At 36.2% G+C, this 21,630-nt stretch overlaps 1 long non-coding RNA gene across 1 annotated transcript; it reads left to right on the forward strand.

Moving 5' to 3' along the window:
- The first annotated feature begins 374 nt into the window (after positions 1–374).
- Positions 375–903, forward strand: LOC129719475 (uncharacterized). The gene is made up of 3 exons (XR_008727219.1): positions 375–514; positions 602–622; positions 686–903. It is a non-coding gene; the product is annotated as an uncharacterized LOC129719475 (long non-coding RNA).
- The last annotated feature ends 20,727 nt before the right edge of the window (positions 904–21,630 follow it).

A 21,630-nucleotide genomic window follows, 5' to 3' on the forward strand; every position in this document is an offset into this window, starting at 1 on the left:
ACACAATCGCAGCATCGCGCTGTTGGATATTAAAAAAGGAATTATAATTATGACCAAAACGTCGAATGATTTTACTGCCTTAAAACCTTAATCTTCTTATTGTAATTTTGGCTCTTGTAAAATTCTACACGTTTAATTAATCGCGGGAGCTGGTTTGTTGGTCTTCCAAGGCTAATCGTCACCATGCGCTAATTTTTGCTTCGCACTCTGAGAAATGAGTGAAAAAGTTGAATGCCACTGTTTCAAAGGAATTAGATTCACAATATTTCAGTATAATGAGATTCAGAATATTTAAGTATAAAAACGCAAGGGGTCATCTATCTGCCTCGGCTCTCCATGTCTTTAGTAATGGATCTGCTATATAGCTGACTGTCGTTCCTTCCGATCGATCCAGTTTACTATTGCTGCTCCAAGTCTTCATCTCGATTCAGTGCCTGGTTTAATGAAACGACAATGAAGTTAGCCACATTTGCTCGATGCGTGCACTTGCTATGCATTACAAGTTTAGTTCAAGGTATGCATAAAGTTGATTCATGGTCAGATTGTGTATAATTTTATTTTGTTTTTATTCTTCCTTCCGTTGAAATCAATATTTGATCAGGCTAGCGTATTTCACAAATTAGTAAGTGTGGAGTGATAATGTGTTTCGGCATTCAAAAAGTGATGTTGCTAAAATACTTCCCAGATTGTTCAAAATATCGGAATCAGACGATCCACGGATCTGCGGCCATTCCACTGACATTGGACCCCACTCCGATAATATTCGAGGCGTTCAACTGCTCCCGATCCGTTAGTTTTATTGTAGATGGCGAGGATGCTAAAGAAGGTGAGTTTCCACATCAAGCTCTACTAGGATGGCCGAAAACGAATGATTCGAAACAATTTGATTTCCGATGCGGTGGATCACTGATTAGTAAAATAAAATAAATAACTTAAAAAAAACAGACTAGCTTTTCTAACCCTTGGTGACTGTTTTTTCACAATTTAAAAAATGTTTATTTATATTTAAAGACCTTGTGCTCCTACTGACCTGATTGCATCAGAAATTGATCATCTTCTTCTACAAAATCGCTACCAGAGCAGAAGTTACAGTCAAATTTTGTGATAAATTACATTAACACCTCTAGCTATGTTATTTTGCGTATCGTTATCAGCGACATCATAATTAACTGAACCTTGTTCCGGCAGGCACTCCTCTCGTTCCAGATTTCGCCCAACTTCAAGCAAAAATGGTACTGTTTTTTTTTATCTCGTTGTGTTCGTTCACTTAATGCGAAAAGCGAGAGACTGTCACTGGGATCGGCACGAAAGAAGGTAAATCCTTTAAGTTATTCACTTGTTTGGAAATTTATCACTTGTTTTCCGTTGCCTCGAGATCAGGCAAGTCGAAATAACATGCAAAACAGCATCAGGGACAAGAGCTAATGGCCGATCCAAGTGCAATCACATACAATTCGCACTGGCAGTAGTTGGCAGTATCTTCTTGATGCGTCGAACAGTGGGTCTTCAGTGACCAAAATTTAAACTAACCGAGTTCGTTTTCCTTCAAATACCACTACAAAACCTTCAATTTAACCGCATGCAATACCACGGGGCATCCAGTGCAACGATTCGCTGCGGGTCAGCACAAGTGCCACGAAGAACCGGCCAACATAAATTCAGCCCGTACATCGAACATTAAATCGCTCGCGGCCACTCGCAGCATCTGAAAATGAATAAAGATTAACTCTTTTTCCTGCCCATTAGCGTTCACCGCGCGCGGTCGCCATAATGCCGTCCAACTGGTAGTTTTCTACTCGCAATAGGCCTTACGTGTTCCGTGCCGCGCTTGCTCGAGCCTAGCAGAGAGCCAATTTCTCATTCATGATTGAGTATTATTTTATTCCCGAACTTCTTTCGCCACTCAGCACGATCGATCTGGTCGCAAGTGCACTCGCATCCCATCGCCGTCTTTGTCTATACCTAGTTTGCGGTAGGTCCCATCTGTTGAAAAGCCATCCGGAATGGTTTTTCCTGCAGGCTGCATAGCAAGCCGAGACGCAGCACGGATTAATTCGAGGTCCAAATGAACTGGCGCGTTGCTTGCTGTCGAGAAGCCGCGCGAGATGAAGAGCGGAGAGCGAGCGCAGTAATAGCGAAAGATTGTGGTTAATTTGTTTATAAGAGGAAATTTATTGACGCGATGCAGCGGTTAACGGGGATGGCTTGTTTTTTTTTCTGCTTACCATTTGCCGGAGCGACTTATCGAAGAAAACGAATCGGTGTTGTTGGGTTCGGGATTGTTGGCAGGTTGAATCATCTGCCGGGTTTCTGGTTCTTCTGAGGAAAATTTTACATTGTTGCTTGGAGGCTGGAAATGGTGCTGCAACATTGTAGGGAATCAAACAGCTCTCGAGAACATCGATGGTGTGGCTTATCGTTTATCGTCAATAAAAAGTGCCATTCGTGGAAGTGGACTTGGCTGTTTCGGATTATCTTGCATAATTAGCTGATCACGGGAACAAATGTTTCTTGAGTGTGTTTTGTAATCTAATCCCTTAAATATGACATACAAACACGGTTACCTTGTTACCAGTCTTCGTAAGCCTGCAAAATATTGCATCAATGGAGCTTAAAAGTATTGGATTCTGTTCATAACACTGATACGAATTTTGTCTTTATCCGTAGGAGTTGTCTACCTTTATAAGCAGGAGTTCTTTCAGTTACGTGAATAAAACATATCAAAATGTTCAATGAACTGAGCTGGTACTTCGTTGTATTACCAGGAAGAGTGTTTGTGTATCGTGCTGTGTAGCAAATTTAAGCTTCGAAAAAAATTTTCATTCAAATTCAAATTTCAAATTATGACGTACTAAGTAGTTTTGCTATGTCTTCCATGTTATACGAGGATTCAATAAAAAACAACAATTTTTTATGGGATTTGAAAGGGTTTATCGAGTAAAACTTATTACGACATTATAAAAGTTATATGATAATTTCATCTTCAACAACGAAAATATTTTTAATATCCATATTATTTAAATAAAGCTGTGCTATTTATAATTTTTTCGCTTGACAAAATTAGAAATGTTTCCGAATACCAAAGGATCAAGTATACATATACCAATTGAATCAGCTCGACGAGTTGACCAATGTCTGTATGTGTTTGTTACGCTACGAAGCTCCGTGGCCGCAAGTCTACAGAGAGCGTTTTGACAAGCGGATGGTCGTGGAATTTTAGTAGAATCAGGCTATTTGATTGTCAAAGGACCCTAACATGGATTTATTCTCAGGCTCCTCTCCACATATCCAAGCTAAATTCTAAAGTTCTTTGTTGACTCTCCTCCTAACAAAAATAGGTCCCCTTTATAATTAAACTGGTCTGAGTAACTTATGGAAGTTTAGGGAATTACATTTGGGCGGTATTTGTAGGATGAAGAGAAGCTCGGCATAAAAGAGCAGTAAGTTTGAAACGAAAGGATAAAACTCACACACAAGCATGGATATAAATGATAAGCATATCACTTGCTTCAATAGTGATACTGACAATAATATGAAGTGCCGAGTACGGAAGAAATATGGGCAATATCACAATAGACCAAATGACTCTGGTCGCAGCGATGAGAACACACAGGAAAAAATACATTTTTCTGCAGAACGCATTATTCAACTTTCATGTTCTCAAGCGCAAATGAAAATTTTTGAACTCCTCCAGAATCCTGCCGAAATGATTTCCGATTCGTGGTTACATTTTGAGTTAGCGACCAAAAAATTCCGTTTACGTGGGACGTTCAACTATTCAAGCAGTATTGAAATTGGGCACACTGAATCGAATCTGGTTTAAAAAACTCAAAAAATCCATCAAGTTAATTTGCGAGAAATGTCATTTTTATGATTTTTATCAGAAATTTTGGTTATGCAAAATTTCAAAACTTTTCGCAAAAGTTACGCTTGAAATTTCTGTACATATTTTAAACCGATATTTTGCATGTGAATTATGTGTTCGACTGCAAACAGCGATTTTTGTTGAAACTTAAATACAACACTAGTCGCTACCGCACTATTCGCTAGTAAAATGATTTATTTTAACGAAAGGTGGCTTGTGCAGGTCGGACTCGATTCTCCGGAAACTCGATAATCCGGAATTTTAGACTCGGTTATCCGGAATTTCATTTTTTTGGTGTCCGTTTTCAATTTTTATTCCGAAATTTCGCCTTTGCCATCCCTTCTGGCATATTTGTTACCATTTAAGCCACTTTCGGCATGTTTGGAACATGTTCGAATTAAGTGAAAATAATCAATGTACAATTTTTTTTTTGCTTTTTAAGATTTTACTCCTTTTCGCCTCAAAAACAACTTCTGGTTACGCCACTGCATCATACAAGTAAAATAAAGAAAAAAATATTTATTTTGTGTTCGTGAATCGCAAAATTTCAATATTTTTTGTGTGATTCGATTATCCGGAAAACTCGATTTAGCGGAAAGAAAATTTTTTCGATGTTCCGGATAATCGAGTCCGACCTGTATATAGCCCAATGAGTATAAGGTATATTGTTCGGTCGATAGGGAAAGCAAGCATTAATTTCAGGTTTAATCGATCGAATTTTTCATTTTGAAAAAATTTGTTAATTCTCAATGGTATAACAGTTCGCATAATGGGGTCCTAAAGTTTCATACGGTTTTCTGATTTTTATATATCAGCTGGAAGAGTGCAGTTTTCTGATCAAAACGTGATTTTTAAAAAATGTTTATCGTTTTCCTTCGATTTTTAAATGAAGAATTAAAAACTGCTCGAAAGGTTTTAGATGACGTTTCGCCCATGTACGGTATATGAGAGAACTGTCATTTAAGGCATTTCGAGCAGTTTTTAATTCTTCATTTAAAAATCGAAGGAAAACGATAAACATTTTTTTTAAAATCACGTTTTGCTCAGAAAACGCGGCTTTTTCAAATGTTATATAAAAACTGGTATAGCATTAGGACCCAATTAAATCATAATTTTCTACATTTTTGTGGATCTGCAGCCTATTTCCCAATCGATTGCTGCAAAAACGAAGAAAATCCGTTGGAAACTAATAGAGTAATTGAGACTTGAAAAAGATCAATTTTCTTCCCCAATTCAGTGTTTAGATTTGCATGTTACATCCCTGCTTAGTGGTACTATCTTTAAAGGATATTTAGTATGGAAAACCCCTTAAAAATGACAACAACTTTTAGTTCGGAACTAAGTGGTGAGAAATGGTGTATTCAGTAAAGTTGCGGAAAGTGTCAAAAAAAACTTTGCTGAATATTTTTTTCTGCTATCATCTCTTGTTTTGTAGACACACCGTTCCGCATCAGACTAGTCCTTCACATTCGATTCTTTGAATATTTAAAAAGCTTCAACATTTAGAAAGTAGCAATTTTCAGCATGGACTTGCATATTATCAAAACACAACTTTGTAGAAGACACAAAAAAGATAGCTTCCACACAGACCATGTTATAGTCGAAAAATGTTAAAAATATCACATTTCATACATTCCCAGATCGCATTTAAGCGAAAACTATCAGACGGAACCTGCGCATGATGTATAACTATCAAAATAACTTTGCGAAATTGATCGAAGCGTTTGTGATATATAAATATATACTGAACAATGTTGCCTTCCAAGTACTATAGTTATTTGGATATTTAAAAAAATCTTATTTTAAGGACCAGTATAACATGAAACGGTGAAAGGCAAAGCCTAGGTGCTACATTCCAAAAAAGTGCCTATTAAGCATAAACATAATTCTAGAGCCAAAACCGTCTGATTGATCGCTATAGCGTTTTCGGTCTTAAAAAACTTAACTTTTTAAATTTTACCTGTTTTATTTTTTATTTCTCCAAGTTCAAACAGTTATGAATGTTCAGTTAATATTATGTAATAGAAAAAAGGTAAATTTTTAGAAGTGGGTTTTTTGAGATAATCTTTTTTTTTTTTTTTTTTTTTTTAAGGGGGGATTTGTTAGTAGCTTAAGTATTTATGATAAATATTAGTAAATAATGAGTATGTGTGTCCAATCACAAATGGTGACTTCTCAACACTGTTAGAAATTTGAAATTTTAATTGTTAGGATTTGTTTGCTTTCGCAATAAGGACTTATCATTCGTAGGGATTTAAACCTACTTGTCAGAAAAGGGGAAGTAAACTTACAACTAACTTAATTGCTAACTTATTGGCTATAAAGAGAGCTTATCGTAGCAATTGAGGATTGCAACGATTTTTGTCGAAAATTGTTAATAATTTTATTTGACATAGCTTCTAATGGTTCAACACCAGTAAGTCTATGTAATTCGAGTGTACCAAACCAAGGAGGACGCTTCAAAATCATTTTCAGAATTTTATTCTGAATCCTTTGGAGCGTTTTCTTCCTTGTTGAACAGCAACTTGACCAGATCGGTACAGCATAAAGCATTGCTGGTCTAAAAATTTGTTTGTAAATCAAAAGTTTGTTCTTTAAACAAAGTTTAGAATTCCTGTTAATGAGAGGATATAAACATCTCGTATATTTGATGCACTTGGCTTGTATACTCTCAATGTGCTCTTTGAAAATAAGTTTTTTATCATAAATTAGTCCCAAGTACTTAACCTTGTCGGACCAACTTAAAATAACCCCATTCATCTTGACAACGTGATTATTGTTTGGCTTGAGGAAAGACGCCCTAGGCTTATGCGGAAAAATCATCATTTGAGTTTTAGAAGCATTGGGAGAGATTTTCCACTTTTGCAAGTAGGAAGAAAAAATATCTAAACTTTTCTGCAATCGACTGCATATGACACGAAGGCTTTTTCCTTTTACGGAAATGCTTGTGTCATCGCAGAACAATGACTTTGTGCATCCTGGAGGCAAATCAGGAAGATCTGAAGTGAATATGTTGTACAGGACTGGCCCCATGACTGAACCTTGAGGTACACCTGCTCTGACAGGAAATCTATCAGATTTTGAATTCTGATAGACAACCTGCAGAGTTCGATCAGTAAGATAATTTTTTAAAATTTTGATTAGGAAAATTGGAAAATTAAAAGTTTGCAATTTCGCAATCAAACCTTTATGCCAAACACTGTCGAATGCTTTTTCTATGTCTAAAAGAGCAGCTCCAGTGGAATAACCTTCAGATTTGTTAGCTCGTATCATATTAGTAACTCTGAGCAATTGATGAGTAGTGGAATGCCCATGGCGAAATCCAAACTGTTCATTTGCAAAAATTGAATTTTCGTTGATGTGTGACATCATTCTGTTAAGAATAATTCTCTCAAACAGTTTACTTATTGAAGAAAGCAAACTGATTGGTCGGTAACTTGAAACTTCAGCTGGATTCTTATCCGGCTTTAAAATTGGAGTAATTTTTGCATTTTTCCATAATTTGGGAAAATATGCAATTTTGAAGCAGCAATTGAAAAATTCCATTGTGCTCTCAGGGAGATGTTTGATTAGTATATTAAAGATTCCATCGTCACCAGGTGCTTTCATATTTTTGAAATTTTTAATAATTGATTTAATCTCATTCAAGTTAGTTTCAATTATTTCTGCAGGTAAAAAATTCTGGGAAGAAATTAAATCAAATTGACGTGTGACTTCATTTTCAATTGGACTCACAAAATTCAAATTTGAGTTATGAACACTCTCAAACTGCTGAGCAAGTCTTTGAGCCTTTTGTTCATTGGATACAAGAAAACGTTCACCATCTTTTAAAACTGGAATAGGCTTTGAAGGTTTCTTAAGAATCTTCGACAGCTTCCAAAGTGGTTTTGAATATGGTTTCAATTTTTCAACTTTAGTCTCAAAATTTTGATTTCTCAGAAGAGTAAATCTATGTTTAATCTATTTCTGTAAATCTTTATAAATAGTTTTAAAAACAGGGTCACGAGAACGTTGATATTGACGTCTGCGGACATTTTTCAAACGAATTAGAAGTTGAAGATTTTCGTCAATTATTGATGAATCAAATTTCACTTGAGCCTTTGGAACAGAATAATTCCTGGCATCAACAATTGCACATTTTAATGCTTCCAAAGCGGAATCAATATTCACTTCGTTTTGCAAATCAAGCTCATTATTGAAATTTCTCTCAATATGAGTTTTGTATCTTTCCCAATTAGCCTTGTTATAATTAAAAACAGAGCTCATAGGGTTTAAAACTGATTCATGTGATAAAGAAAAAGTTATTGAAAGATGGTCAGAATCAAAGTCAGCATGTGTGATCAAATCACTACACACATGACTTTGATCTGTTAGCACCAAATCAATTGTTGAAGGGTTTCTTACAGAAGAAAAGCATGTAGGACTATTCGGAGACAAAATAGAATAGTATCCTGAAGAACAATCATTGAATAAAATTTTTCCATTGGAATTACTTTGAGAATTATTCCATGAACGATGTTTAGCGTTAAAATCGCCGATTATGAGAAATTTCGAACGATTTCTGGTGAGTTTTTGTAAATCACCTTTAAAATAATTTTTGAGCTCGCGTGTGCATTGAAATGGTAAATATGCTGCGGCAATGAATAAAATACCAAGTTCAGTTTGAACTTCAATTCCCAAAGTTTCAATAACTTTCGTCTCAAGATGGGGAAGAGCACGATGTTTGATTCGGCGATGAATAACAATTGCAACTCCACCGCCGGAACCTTGAATCCTATCATATCTATGAACCACGTAATTGGGATCATATTTCAATTTTATGTTAGGTTTCAAAAATGTTTCAGTAATAATTGCAATATGCACATTATTTACTGTTAAAAAATTAAAAAGCTCATTCTCATTGGCCTTCAATGAGCGAGCATTCCAATTTAATATTTTAATTGTTTTATTTAAAATCATTGCTAAATTTTAAATTAGAAACAATTTTAATAGTAAAATTTGTGCCTATTTGAATGGCTTCAAACATTGATTTTGCCTGCAACATGGCGTTCATAAGATCGAACATTGCCTGTTGCAAAAAAGAAAGTTTACCTGCCGTAATAGGCCCCAGGCAGTTGACATTAGAAAAAATATTTTCGGTAGCAATATTAGCTGGAGTGATAGGTGTACAATTATTTTCTAGCGTGTTTTGCTTACCCATATTAACGGTCATTTTCGAACTACCAACACTAGGCGGTATAATGTTCGAACTACCTGTAACCTGTGCATAAGTTAAACGGGTATGCAAAGGAGTAGGTAAACTATGCGTCACTGGTACGCTTGGAGAATTTTGTTTTGAAGTTGGTTTTAATTGAGAAATTGAATTTTGTTTACCTTGCCTTGCCTTAACAATTGCTAACCGGACTGGGCATTGATAAAAATTTGACATATGGTTGCCGTTACAATTCGCACAGCGAAAATTTTTACTCTCTTTCACAGGACATGTGTCCTTTTTGTGAGAAGAGTTTCCACAATTAAGACATTTTTGGTCCATGTTACAGAATTTGGAACCATGGCCATAACGTTGGCAAGTACGGCATTGGGTGATATGCTTTTCACCTCCGCCATACTTCCTATAAATTTCCCACTTTACACGCACATTATACAAAGCATGTGCTTTTTCAAAAAATTTTAAGTTGTTAACCTCATTGCGGTTAAAATGAATTAAATAATTAACAAGGGAAATTCCAGTTCTCTGACTGTTTTCGCCTCGTGATTTTTGTTTCATTAGAATTACTTGGGTAGGGGCTATGCCAAGTAATTCTGTTAAAGTAAGTTTGATCTCATCAACGGTTTGATCGTTGGTGAGACCTTTCAAGACAACCTTGAACGGCTTGGCGTTCTTGGTGTCATATGTAAAAAATTTGTACATCTTGTCAGTTAAATACTGGACAAGACGATCACGACCCTTTACTGAGTCGGCTAATAAGCGGCATTCACCTCTACGGCCAATTTGATAGGTAACTTTAACGTCAGAAACAAACGTTGAAAGTTCCTTTTTGAATATATTAAATTCAGAAGAAATAGTTACCACAATAGGTGGAACTTTCTCCTTTTTTAAAGATTTTATATTTTGTATAGTTTCATTATTAACAACTTCCATTTCACCAGCTTCTTGCTCAGGCAAAATATCAAAAGGATTGTCACTACAGACACTCGAAGTGTCAGAAAGAGATGCCTCTCTTTTCCTCCCCGCAGCGATGCGAGGTTTCTTTTTCCGTCCAGCCATTTCAGGTGATACGAAAAAAGTTAAAACAAATGTTAAATTCAAAAGTAGGAAGTCTTGAGAAAGACTGATGGGAAATAACTTTCAGGTAGTCTTTAAAAGACACACTGACAAAACACAAACTTTGAAGCTATAGGCAGTCAAAGACCAGTCCACAAGCAACCGAAAAAACGTCTGACCTGTAGGACAGTTCAAGACGCACTCCTTTTTGAGATAATCAATTTATGATAATATTCTACCAGTTTTTCCTAATTTTTTTTTGTCTCAGAGTGTACATTTTTAATAAAAAGACAATGGTACTATCTACAGCTCTGCCGAAGACAATATAGTAATCAAAAAAAAACTGCTCTGGTTTTCATTTTTCTTTCTTTTTTTTAGAAAAATTTCATTCTTTTGTTTCTTGTTTTTTTTTTTTTCAAAATCTGACAGCCATCATTGTTTAGCTAATCTTGTGTATCTCTATTACAGAAAAAATATCTACAACATGGTGCTCCCACAGACCGTTATTATAAAAAAATGCACCAAAGAATCTAAGAGCACAGTTCTATTCGTTATGACGTCCAGAATCTCTGGTCAAAATTTCAAAATCATCGTAAGGTACATTTTTGAGTAATGCTCTTTTGAAGGTCTTAAAGTGATATAAAAACAACGAAATACTTGTTGCAAAGCACGGTTTTCAACCACTATTTTATGAAATAACTTCCAAAATAGTTTCTACAGATTGCAAGTATTGTATTTTCAATACATTAACAACTGGTGAAAAAATTTATTTGAAAATCCCACAGTGCAGAGTTATCTAATTTCAAAAAATAGTGATTGCTTTAGAATTGACTGTGAAGAATTGATTTTATGTACTGAATCTCTTCAGCAAATTTGTTTTATAGAACAAGATCTAACTTTTGGCGTCTTCGGTTTTTCGATCAATCCACTTAACAGTTAGGTAAAAAAATATTTTTTCTAATTTTCAATATACCAGACTGCTTCCTTCAGCAAAGTTGTGGAAAAATTAAAAAAAAAAACAATTACTGAACACTGCGATGTCCTATTTGTACATTGGACACGACGAAATGTTTTAAGATTTTATTCATTCAACTAAGTTTCCCTCAGGACTTTGTAAAATTTATTGTTTTGACAATCACAGAAAAAGTTATAGCCAAAAATCTAATTTTATGGAGGGATGTTCCACAAAAAACTCTATTTTGTCGTGTCCAACGTACATAGGACATCGCAGTCTTCAGAAATTATTTTTCTATTATTTTTTTTACAACTTTGCTGAAGAAAGCATTCTGGTATATTGAAAGTTAGAGAAAAATATTTTTATATGGGTCAGAATTCGTGAAACGGATCACTAAAAATCGCGATATCTAATTTTTTCAAATAAGTATTAAAAACTTCAAGAGTTTCACTCGAGAAGTTGATTTTCCAATTTTTATTGAATTTGAGTAAGTTTACAAGTTGTTATTGTCATTTGAAATTTGGGTCAAAATTGTTTTTAAACAGACATAGCTGTAAAAATATTGCATCGAGTTTGATGAAATTTTCACAGCAGATGCATCCTGAGTTGTTGTTTACGAAAATAATTTTTTTGGAGAAAAAAATATGTTTTCAATAGTAACTATTTAAAACAATATGTTGAAAATCTATGTTCTGGGGCACTGAAAAATCTGAAAAAATCACAAGTATTTTTGACAAAATTTCGAAACTGCCCTGAATATTTCGCGGTAGTGATATTTTTTGATCAAAAGATATGGGCTTTCAAAGTTGGTGCCAAGCGCATTTTCAAGCGAGAAGCGAGTGAGCAGTACTACTATTGACAATCCCAGTTTCAGTTATATGCAAAAATTCTGCAAGGTTTGTAAAATTAGTTCAATTGAAATGATTTTTAGTCGCAAAATAGTCAAAATATGTTTAGGCTGTTACACAACTCAATGATGAAGACAGTATATTTTATGCCCCTTACAACTCGCAAGCCTACCTACACATTTTACTAAAAAAATAATGCAAAATTTAGTTGGGGGACAACCGTACAGAACGTATCAGCGGGTTAAGATCGCCCGTGTTATTACTTTTAGCCATTATGGTGCACTTTTTGGTATGAGAACTGAAGAAAACTTGGTTTAGGAGCATTTCTCGCTTGAAAAATGCGTTGCGGCACCAACTTTGAAGGCCCATATCTTTTGATCAAAAAATATCACCACCGCGAAATTTTCAGGGCAGTTTCGAAATTTCGTCAAAAATACTTGTGATTTTATTCAGATTTTTCAGTGCCCAAGAACATAGATTTTCAACATATTGTTTTAAAAAGTTATTATCGAAAAAATATTTTTTTCTTCAAAAAAAATACTTTCGTAAACTACAACTCAGGATGCATCTGCTGTGAAAATTTCATGAAATTCGATGCAATATTTTTAAAGCTATGTCTATTTAAAAACAATTTTGACCTAAATTTCAAATGACAATAACAACTTGTAAATTTACTCAAATTCAATAAAAATTGGAAAATCAAATTCCCGAGTGAAACTCTTGAAGTTTTTAATCCTCATTTGGAAAAATTAGACATCGCGGTTTTTAGTGACCCGTTTCACGAATTCTGACCCATATCTAACTGTTAGGTGTATTGATCGAAAAACCGAAAAGGCCAAAAGTAAGGTCTTGTTCTATGAAACAATTTTGCTGAAAAAATTGAGTACGTAAAATCAACTTTTCACAGTCAAATCTAAGACGATCATGATTTTTCGAGTTTAAACAACTGTGTACTGTGGAATTTTCAGATAAATCTTTCCGCCAACTGTAAATGTCCTGAAATATAAAACGTGCTTTACAATAAGTATTTCGTCGTTTTGATATCACTTTTTTGTACCCTTTACGACCTCCAAAAGGGCATTATTCAAAAATGTACCGTGCGACGATTTTGAAATTTTGACCAGAGATTCTGGACGTCATAACGAGTCGAGTGGTGTATTCAGATCCTTCGGTTCATTTTATTTTATAATAACGGTCTGTGGGGACACCGCGATGGATAAACAGTTTGAGGCGACAATCCATTCGATCAGAATTTCTATCAAAACAATCATCCTATTTAAAACGCTGGTTAAAGGGAACCGCGTGATGATTCAACCTAAAAACCCCAATACTACGCCACTGTACGGAACCAGAAGCTAGTCCAAATCTTTCGAAAATTCCTTTGTTCCTGGAATTGCTGATCGATTCCTACTCGAGTGTTTGTCTTCCCGGAAAGGTGCCATTACGTTGACGATGCAATGTTCAGCGTCACTGAATCTATAAATAGTCAAATATACTAAATTCTTTTTTTACGCGGGGGATACATATCGCGTAAAAAAAAAACGCGTAAATTCCGGATTCCGCGTAAAAAAACCGCGTAAATTTCGAAATCCACGTAAAAAAGACCGCGTAAATTCTGGAATCCGCGTAAAAAAAACCTGCGTTTATTCTGCAATCCGAGTGAAGAGGAACCGAAATCCGCGCAAAAAAAAAATACCGCGTTAACTCGCGGAATCCGTGTAAAAAAAATCGCGTAAATTCCGGAATCCGCGTAAAAAAGCCGCGTAAGAAGAAACCCGCGTAAAAGCGACCTTAGTGTACTCCAGATCCTCATGATTACATTCGACCGCCTTGGTCTGATTTCACACTTCCTCATGCATGTAATAGTCCTCCTTCAAGAAGCATGGCGAGCCGGCAAGAATGAACAAATCAGCGGTATTCTTCACGATGCCACCGGTTCAGAATCTCTGCTGATTGTGAAATTCAAATGATCGCATTCGAAGATATTGGCGAAAAAGTTAACTGAGGTACTATTGACTACAGCTTATCGTCAATTCCACTGGTCGACTCCTGTGAGGTCCTCAGCTGGATAAACTCAGACCGTCGATAAAGCACGTACGCAGCATTGTGGGTCAGCGAAGTGTCACCGACGAAGTAGAATGTAGCAAATGGAAATCGCAGCCTGACCTTTGACCAGAGGCGCTGTAATTTAGAGATCTTGAATTCCTTCTTGAACCATAGTGATACAAAATGGTCCAAAATACCATCGGGATCCTATCATACAGACAACGGATTACGATCTTCCTTCATGGTACTTCACTTTTTAGGCAATCCCGTGATCACCGTCACGAATTTGTAAAACTGAGTGGTGGTTCAACAAAATGTGGTATTCTGTGTTTACCGCTTCATGAAAAATGCGTGCAGGCATGATTTGGTGTTCTTTCCTCGTTTTATTAATCAATTCCTCCTCGGTGTTCGCGACAAAATTGTTGAAGTAGATATCGAAGTATCTACGATGTATCTAAGATATTGAAGTATATCTTGATGAACGACGCAACTTATGGCAGGCATTTCTTACTATAAATTTCCACGTTCCCGGCCAGTCCGGAGCGAAAGAGAAGTGGAATTTACATCCCCTTTTCACTGATGGTCAGCCACAGCAGCATCTTCTTGGGGAACTTGGAGTATGAAATGAACTTCACCTCGAAGCTCACTTCTTTCGTGCCAGTCGTTGCCATCCAGGGTAAGATAGGTCTTGTCGTCCATCACCACCGCCACGTCGCGATTCGCCGGGAAAATTGACTTGACTATTTTATTCAGCCGCTGCCGCTGCGTCATTGCCTGCAGCTCCGAAACCGCTTTCTGTTATGTATGTCCATGTACGCCAGCTACTTTGTCACACATTTTTCGAGTATAGACCACTGTGCACTGTGAGATTTTCAAATAAATCTTTCCACCAATTGTAAATGTCTTGGAATATAACCCTTGGAATGTGTAGAAACTGTTTTGGAAGTTATTTCATAAAATGGTGGTTGAGAAACTTGCTATACTACAAGTATTTCGTTGTTTTTAATCACTTTTTTGTACTTCACGTCTTTCAAAAGGCAAAAAAAAAGCAAAGCCTTGGTGCTACATTCCGATTCGGAACTTGACCTTCTGTTTACTATATACAAACTTCGCAGCCAACCGTTAAGTGTACAGGACAGTTGCGGGGCTAGCGCTACGATCCTACTGACACTAACAGACTCTCCCGAGCCGGGACTCGAACATACGACGACTGACTTGTTAGGCCAGCATCGTACCTCGAGACCAGCTGGGAGAGGTTGACTTTCAAAAGGGCATTACCCAAAATATACCCTACGATGATTTTGAAATATTTACCAGAGATTCTGGACGTCATAACGAATCGAATGGTGTACTCAGATTCTTTGGTGCATTTTTTATAATAACGGTATGTGGGAGCACCGTAACAACTTTGTCCTAGATGTAAGAATGACCAAACAAATCGTTCTGGATCTAAAAATATTTGTAACTTTTAATACCATTTTTGCTTAAGGATTTTCAAGAATTAATCGTGATTAAAAAAAATAATTTAAATTTTAATCTTGAAAAATGACACATTGAGCCCATTTTTGCATAGTTTCAGCCAGATCAAAAATATGGTTGCCTATTTTTGAAGTAGAATACTTCTCTCAGGAATTTCGGCTACATAGGGATGTGAAATGAAAATCTAAAACCGAAATAAGTGAAAAATATGTCCAATTTCAAATGCTAATAAATCGGTTAGTATTCGATGGATTTCCTTCCTGCTTGCAGCAATAGATTGGAAAATCTTCTAAGATTCTTCACAAAAGAAGATAATTGTAATTTTATTATTCACACTATTGTACTATTGAAAATAGTCAAGCCTTGTCAAAACGAAAAATTCGACCTCTGATTGGTCGTTATATGATTGCTTCCCAAGCACGGTCGACAGAATCATATACCTTGCAATTCAAAACATGCTATTTGGCCTATATAAGAGCCTGTTTCAGCCGAAGCCGCTCATAATAGTTCTAGACAGCGACAACAGCAGTCGTCCTCCCTAAGCAACAGCACCAACAGTGCAGTGGATACCAGCGATGGCGGAAAGCGGCCACAGCTGTGGCGTAGCAATGAATAGCGCACTAGTTGCAGCGGATTCCAGCAACGATAGCAACTGGGCCAGCTGATGCAGGGACAGTGGATACCAATGGCAGCGTATAGCGGCCATAACTTGGCATGGCTATGAATAGCGAACTAGTTACAGCGGATCTCAGCATCGATAGCGGCTGATGCAGTGAGGCACTTTAGTGAAATGCAGTCTCTGTGCGATAGTGGGCACTAGTAAATGCATTCAATGAAAAGTTGACTTATTTTGACAACACGTGAGCCGTCTAGGTTTGAGTATCAAATCAGCTTTTCACTTTTTATTTTATCACAAGGAATAGTTAATTCACACTGTCAGTGATAACGCAACGATGTGATCGGCATCTTATCCGATACTGACAGTTTCTAATAAGAAGCGTTGCTTCAATATAAAGAGGCTGTCAGTGGTCAATGCAATTATAGCACTGCAAAGTTAGCTCTCGCGCTATAAAAATAATAAAGTTTGTCACAACGTGGGGTACATAGCGGCTAGAAATAAAGAGACGGTCTCTTTCCCATCGAAACGCGAAACGGTTCGGAGCTTCAATAAACGTTGATCTCCTCAGTAGTTAGTTTAATTTGAATCCTGTGTGGTGCTTAACGAGAGCAAAGCCGAAAACCCCGATTCTGCTTTGAACAGATACTAAAATGAACAACAAATTGTCCTTTTCAGAATGAAATAAAAACTTGAGTTAAAATTTTCTAATGAGTTAATTCACATTTTGTAATTTATAAACATTATAATTTTACTTTAACGTACTGAATTATCTTTTCGTTCAGTCATGAACACGACAGCCGAAACTTTCATTATCTGCATAAAAATCAATTTTTCGCATAATCAAAATTTAAAAACAAGCCCCAATAACAAGCAACTTACTATATTAATGAAAATGGCCAATCCTTGTTGAAGCGCAAAATTTGATTGATCTGGTAGGTCGTTAACATGATTGCTTCCCAAGCACAGTCGACAGAAACACAGACCTTGTAATTTAAAATGTGCTCTTTGTCAGTATAAGAGAAAGGATGGGAAATATCGGCTGATATGGCTATCGATAGTTATCGATGATTTCTTACTAATATCGATAACAATCGATAAGTTTAGCATCTCTCCCTTAGCATCTCTTCTCCCTTAGCAGCAGTACTAGCAGTTCAGTGGATACCAGCGATGGCGGAAAATGGCCACAGCTGTGGCGCAGCAATGCATAGCACACTAGTTGCAGCGGATCTCAGCATCGATAGCGGCTGATGCAGTGAGGCACTTTAGTGAAATGCAGTCTCTGTGCGATAGTGGGCACTAGTGAATGCATTCAATGAAAAGTTGACTTATTTTGACAACACGTGAGCCGTCTAGTTTTGAGTGTTAAATCAGCATTTCACTGTTTACTTCATCACAACGAATAATTTGTTCGCAATGTCAGTGATATCGCAAAGGTGTAGTCGGCATCTTATCCGATACTAAATTGAACAACAAATTGTCCTTTCCAGGCTGGAATTAAAACCTGATGAATAAATTTCATCTCAAAATTTAAAAATTGTCAAGCCCCAACCATAACAAGTAACTTACTATATTATTGAAAATAGTCAATCCTTGTTGAAGCGCAAAATTCGATTGATCTGATTAGTCAACGTTTATTGACTAGAAAAAATGACTGACAGCCGGGTTATCTTTCTTGAAAAAGTATTCTACTTCATCCTTGCGGTCGTGGCTTTGCACACAACCCTCCTGTTTTTTTTATGGTAATTTATAGATTTCTTTGAATTTACTTATTTTATTAAATTTATTTTATTAAATTGTTCATGCAGTTTGTAGTATGGATAATCAGGTTTAAAAAATTCTACTTGTTCAGTGCCTCATCCACCCTGCAACGCAGGTTTATGTGCTGATTGATTTCATTACATAATTTAAAACGCTCTATTTCTGCTTTTAGACAGTTGAGCCGTTGTTGAAGTTTTTAACCCTACTTCGTCCACTCTACTTCGCAAATCGATTCCGATCGGCCATTTCCGATTTCGCTGAAACTTTGCACAGTTGTTTCCAGTTGATAAAGAGGTCATTATATACTATCAGTTCTTCATGCAGACTCACGACTGCGGTTTCAAAAGGGCCTATCCAAAAATGTGAATGATGAATGAAATTCTTTGTATCAGAAAAACGACTTGTTTGATTGGAATGATGTCTTTGGCAAAGTTGTAGGTAATAAAATTGCAATTCTAAAAAAATATATTGACTGTAAAAATATTTTTTTTCTGGGCCAAATATTTCAAATGGTCACAAAATCTAAAATATCTCAAAAAGTACCTTTTTTAAAAATCTAATTTTTTTACGCATTGGAGACGACAATATTTATTACTATCTGTTGAAATTAGGTGATGGTTAAATGAAAATCAAAAATGTTATGGACGTTTGAATATTTTGTCATTTTCAATCAAAGTTTTTTTTGTGTTTTATCTGATATTGTTATAAATTATCGCTAAGTGCATGATACAAATCCAACGCAGCGTAACGTAATCAATAGTTGCGATGACTTGGAATACTTTATCGCTTTCAAGTTTTGGATATTCTTATCCGATAGTTTCCGTAGCTGCTTCGAACACTTTTTACCATCGAAAGGTCGAATACATTTAACTTTGTACGTAGTGTTATTCATGTTGATTGCTGGACCTTAACACCAACAGTTATTTCACTTAACCTCTTATTTATTCACTTTAAAGCTGTTTCATGTAAAGTTGTTGTTACTGCTAAGATGCCAATTACCAAAAAGTAATAAAGCGCTTGAATGCATTTTTTCAGGGGAACATACAAGCAAGAGCCGCGTTGCATGTGTAAGCGAGACATCATCTGCTGTGTTTGTATTGATGCAGCGATCTAATTCATTTAAGTCACGACGTGTTATAAATCGACTGGAGATGAGGATAATTTTTCATTTACTTTTTCAAGTAGTGAGTGAAAGTTTTGCAAGTAGTTGTAACGGTTATTATTAGATACTCGTGATCTTGCAACATGTGCAAATTAAGGGTTGTTACTCAACAGGAGAAGAATGTTATTGCTTGTAAAGTAATAGATTTGTTACACGAAGGAAAATATTTTTGAATTACTCTCTTAGTAATAAGGTAAAGTTCATTAGGGAGACAATGTGTGCAGTAAGGAAAGCGAAAAATAGGCGAACTGGAAATATGATACAGATTTAGAAAAATATACCAGATCCCGACGGGACTTGAACCCGCAATCTCCGGGATTGCGGTTTTGCGGGTTTAAGTTGGGAGATTGCGGGTTCGAGTCCGGGATGCGACATATTTTTCCAAATTTGTACCATGTTTCCAGTTCGCTTATTTTTCGCTTTCCCAACTGAATGTGTGCAGTAGGGAAAGCGAAAAATATGAGCGAACTGGAAATATCTTCTTAGTGAACTTGAATGTTAACGGTTAGAGGCCGTTGTTAAAAATAAAAATTTAGTTCGAACCATAAGTTAAATTTTTGCGTGTAGTTATAGCAGCTATTTGGCTGGGAAATAATATAGGTAGGTATGATTGCATTGCAGGTATAATCGATAAAATAGTTAATTTTACCACAAAAACAGTGCGATGGATTTGTATCATGCTCGTAGCGATAATTTATAACAACAACAGAAAAAAATCCTCAAAATTAAGTTCTAAGTGAAAATAATAAAATATTCAAACGTTCATAACTTTTTGGTTTTTCATTTTACCATCACCAAATTTTAACAGATAGTAGTACATATCGTTAGTCGTCTTCAATGCGTAAAAAAAATAGATTTTTAAAAAAAGTACTATTTTAGATTTTGTGACAATTTGGAATGTTTGGCCCAGAAAAAAAATTACGGTTATATTTTATTACCTACAACTTTGCTGAAGACACCATTTCAATCAAACAAGTCGTTTTTCTGATACAAAATATTTTGTTCACCAGTCACATTTTTGGATAGGCCCTTCTGAAACAGCAATCGTGAGTCTACATGAAGAACTGATAGTGTAGAATGACCTCTTTATCAACTGGGAACAACTGTGCAAAGTTTCAACGGAATCGGAAAGGATATCATAAAAAAAATATTTGTTTTTATTTCTTTTCCATGAAATGCCTCCCCTGTCAACGCAAGTTTATACGTTATTCATTATTTCGTTCCCTCTCATACAGTTTTCAAAGTTTAGTGTTCCGGAAATTGTAGTTTCAATTTAGAAGTAACTTAAGTTTTTCTATATTGGCATCAATATAACGCCTGTATCAAGCATGTTTATTTTTGACGTTGACTAACGTCTATATCGAAGTTAGGCCCCTGAATTTGAAAATCTAGTAATTCAACCAGGGAAAACTAGAGAAAAGTGGTCAGGTTTTGAGCGCTTATTTTGCAGTCATCTACAATCAGGTTTTCGAGGTTTTGGCATCAATCGATCAGAAATTCTTTTACGGTTAAATTTATGTAACAAAAACAAACTATTGTTTGAGATACACTTTTGAAAAATTGGTAATTGATATCGATTGTCTAAATCATACCGCGCAGCCAATCACTACTTCTCTTCCCAAGCACAGTCGACACTAACGGATACAATCGATCTGACTTTGTTGTTTTTGTTGTTGTCACTTTCTGTTTCCGATGTTTATGCTGTTGCTAGCGGAAAAAACCTTGCAAATATGCATCTTTTTGTTGGTATTAATTTTACGACAGCGGCCGGCGCCCCATCATTCTGATTCCAAAACCGCACCAGTGACATGAGGACGCTAGGTGATAGCAGCTGAAAGGAGGAAATAGAAAAGAGTACCGCTCATCTCGTGCCGGTTTCACCCGTAATGCTGGTGGCTTTAGTAGTAAATGGCTACTGCAAAACACTTAAATGGCTGGAATTCTGGACGGACTCACCAGGAAACTATAATCGGCAACTGGCACCTTTTGGTGCCTCGAAATTTTGGTACAGAAGCGGCTAATTGAATTTTCTGTTTTACCAAATGCTGCTGCTAGCGGAGAAAACCTTGCAAAAATGCATGTTTGTGTTGGTGTTAATATTACAACAGCGGCCGGCGCAGCTTTCAAGAAACATTTGTCTCTACCATTTCATCATCTATGTAGCCCCTCCTTCTTTCTAATTATCTGACGACGCCTTGGTATAAAACGTATCGTTCGAACATTTCACCTCATCAGTTTCATTACTAAATCGTACCGGTTAAATACGGATGCTAGGTGTTAGCAGCTAAACGGAGGAAAAACAAAATAGTACCGGTCATCTCGTGCCGGTTTCACCTGTTATGCTGGTGGCTGTTGGTAATAAATAGCTACTGCAAAATAATAAAAAGACTGAAATTCTGCACGGACTACCAGTAAACGAGAATAATCGGCAACTGGTACCCTTTGGTGCCTCGCAGTTTTATAATAGAAGCGGTTAGTTGAATTTTCTGTTTTACAAAATGCTGCTGCTAGCGGAAAAAAATCCTTGCAAAAATGCATGTTTGTGTTGATGTTAATTTCACGACAGCGCTAGGTGTTAGCAGCTGAAAGGAAAAATATGAAGCGAGAATAATCGGCAACTGGTACCTTTTGGT

This window comes from Wyeomyia smithii, chromosome 2 (genome assembly GCF_029784165.1).
Source record: "Wyeomyia smithii strain HCP4-BCI-WySm-NY-G18 chromosome 2, ASM2978416v1, whole genome shotgun sequence".
In the NCBI taxonomy this organism is placed as follows: Eukaryota; Metazoa; Arthropoda; class Insecta; order Diptera; family Culicidae; genus Wyeomyia; species Wyeomyia smithii.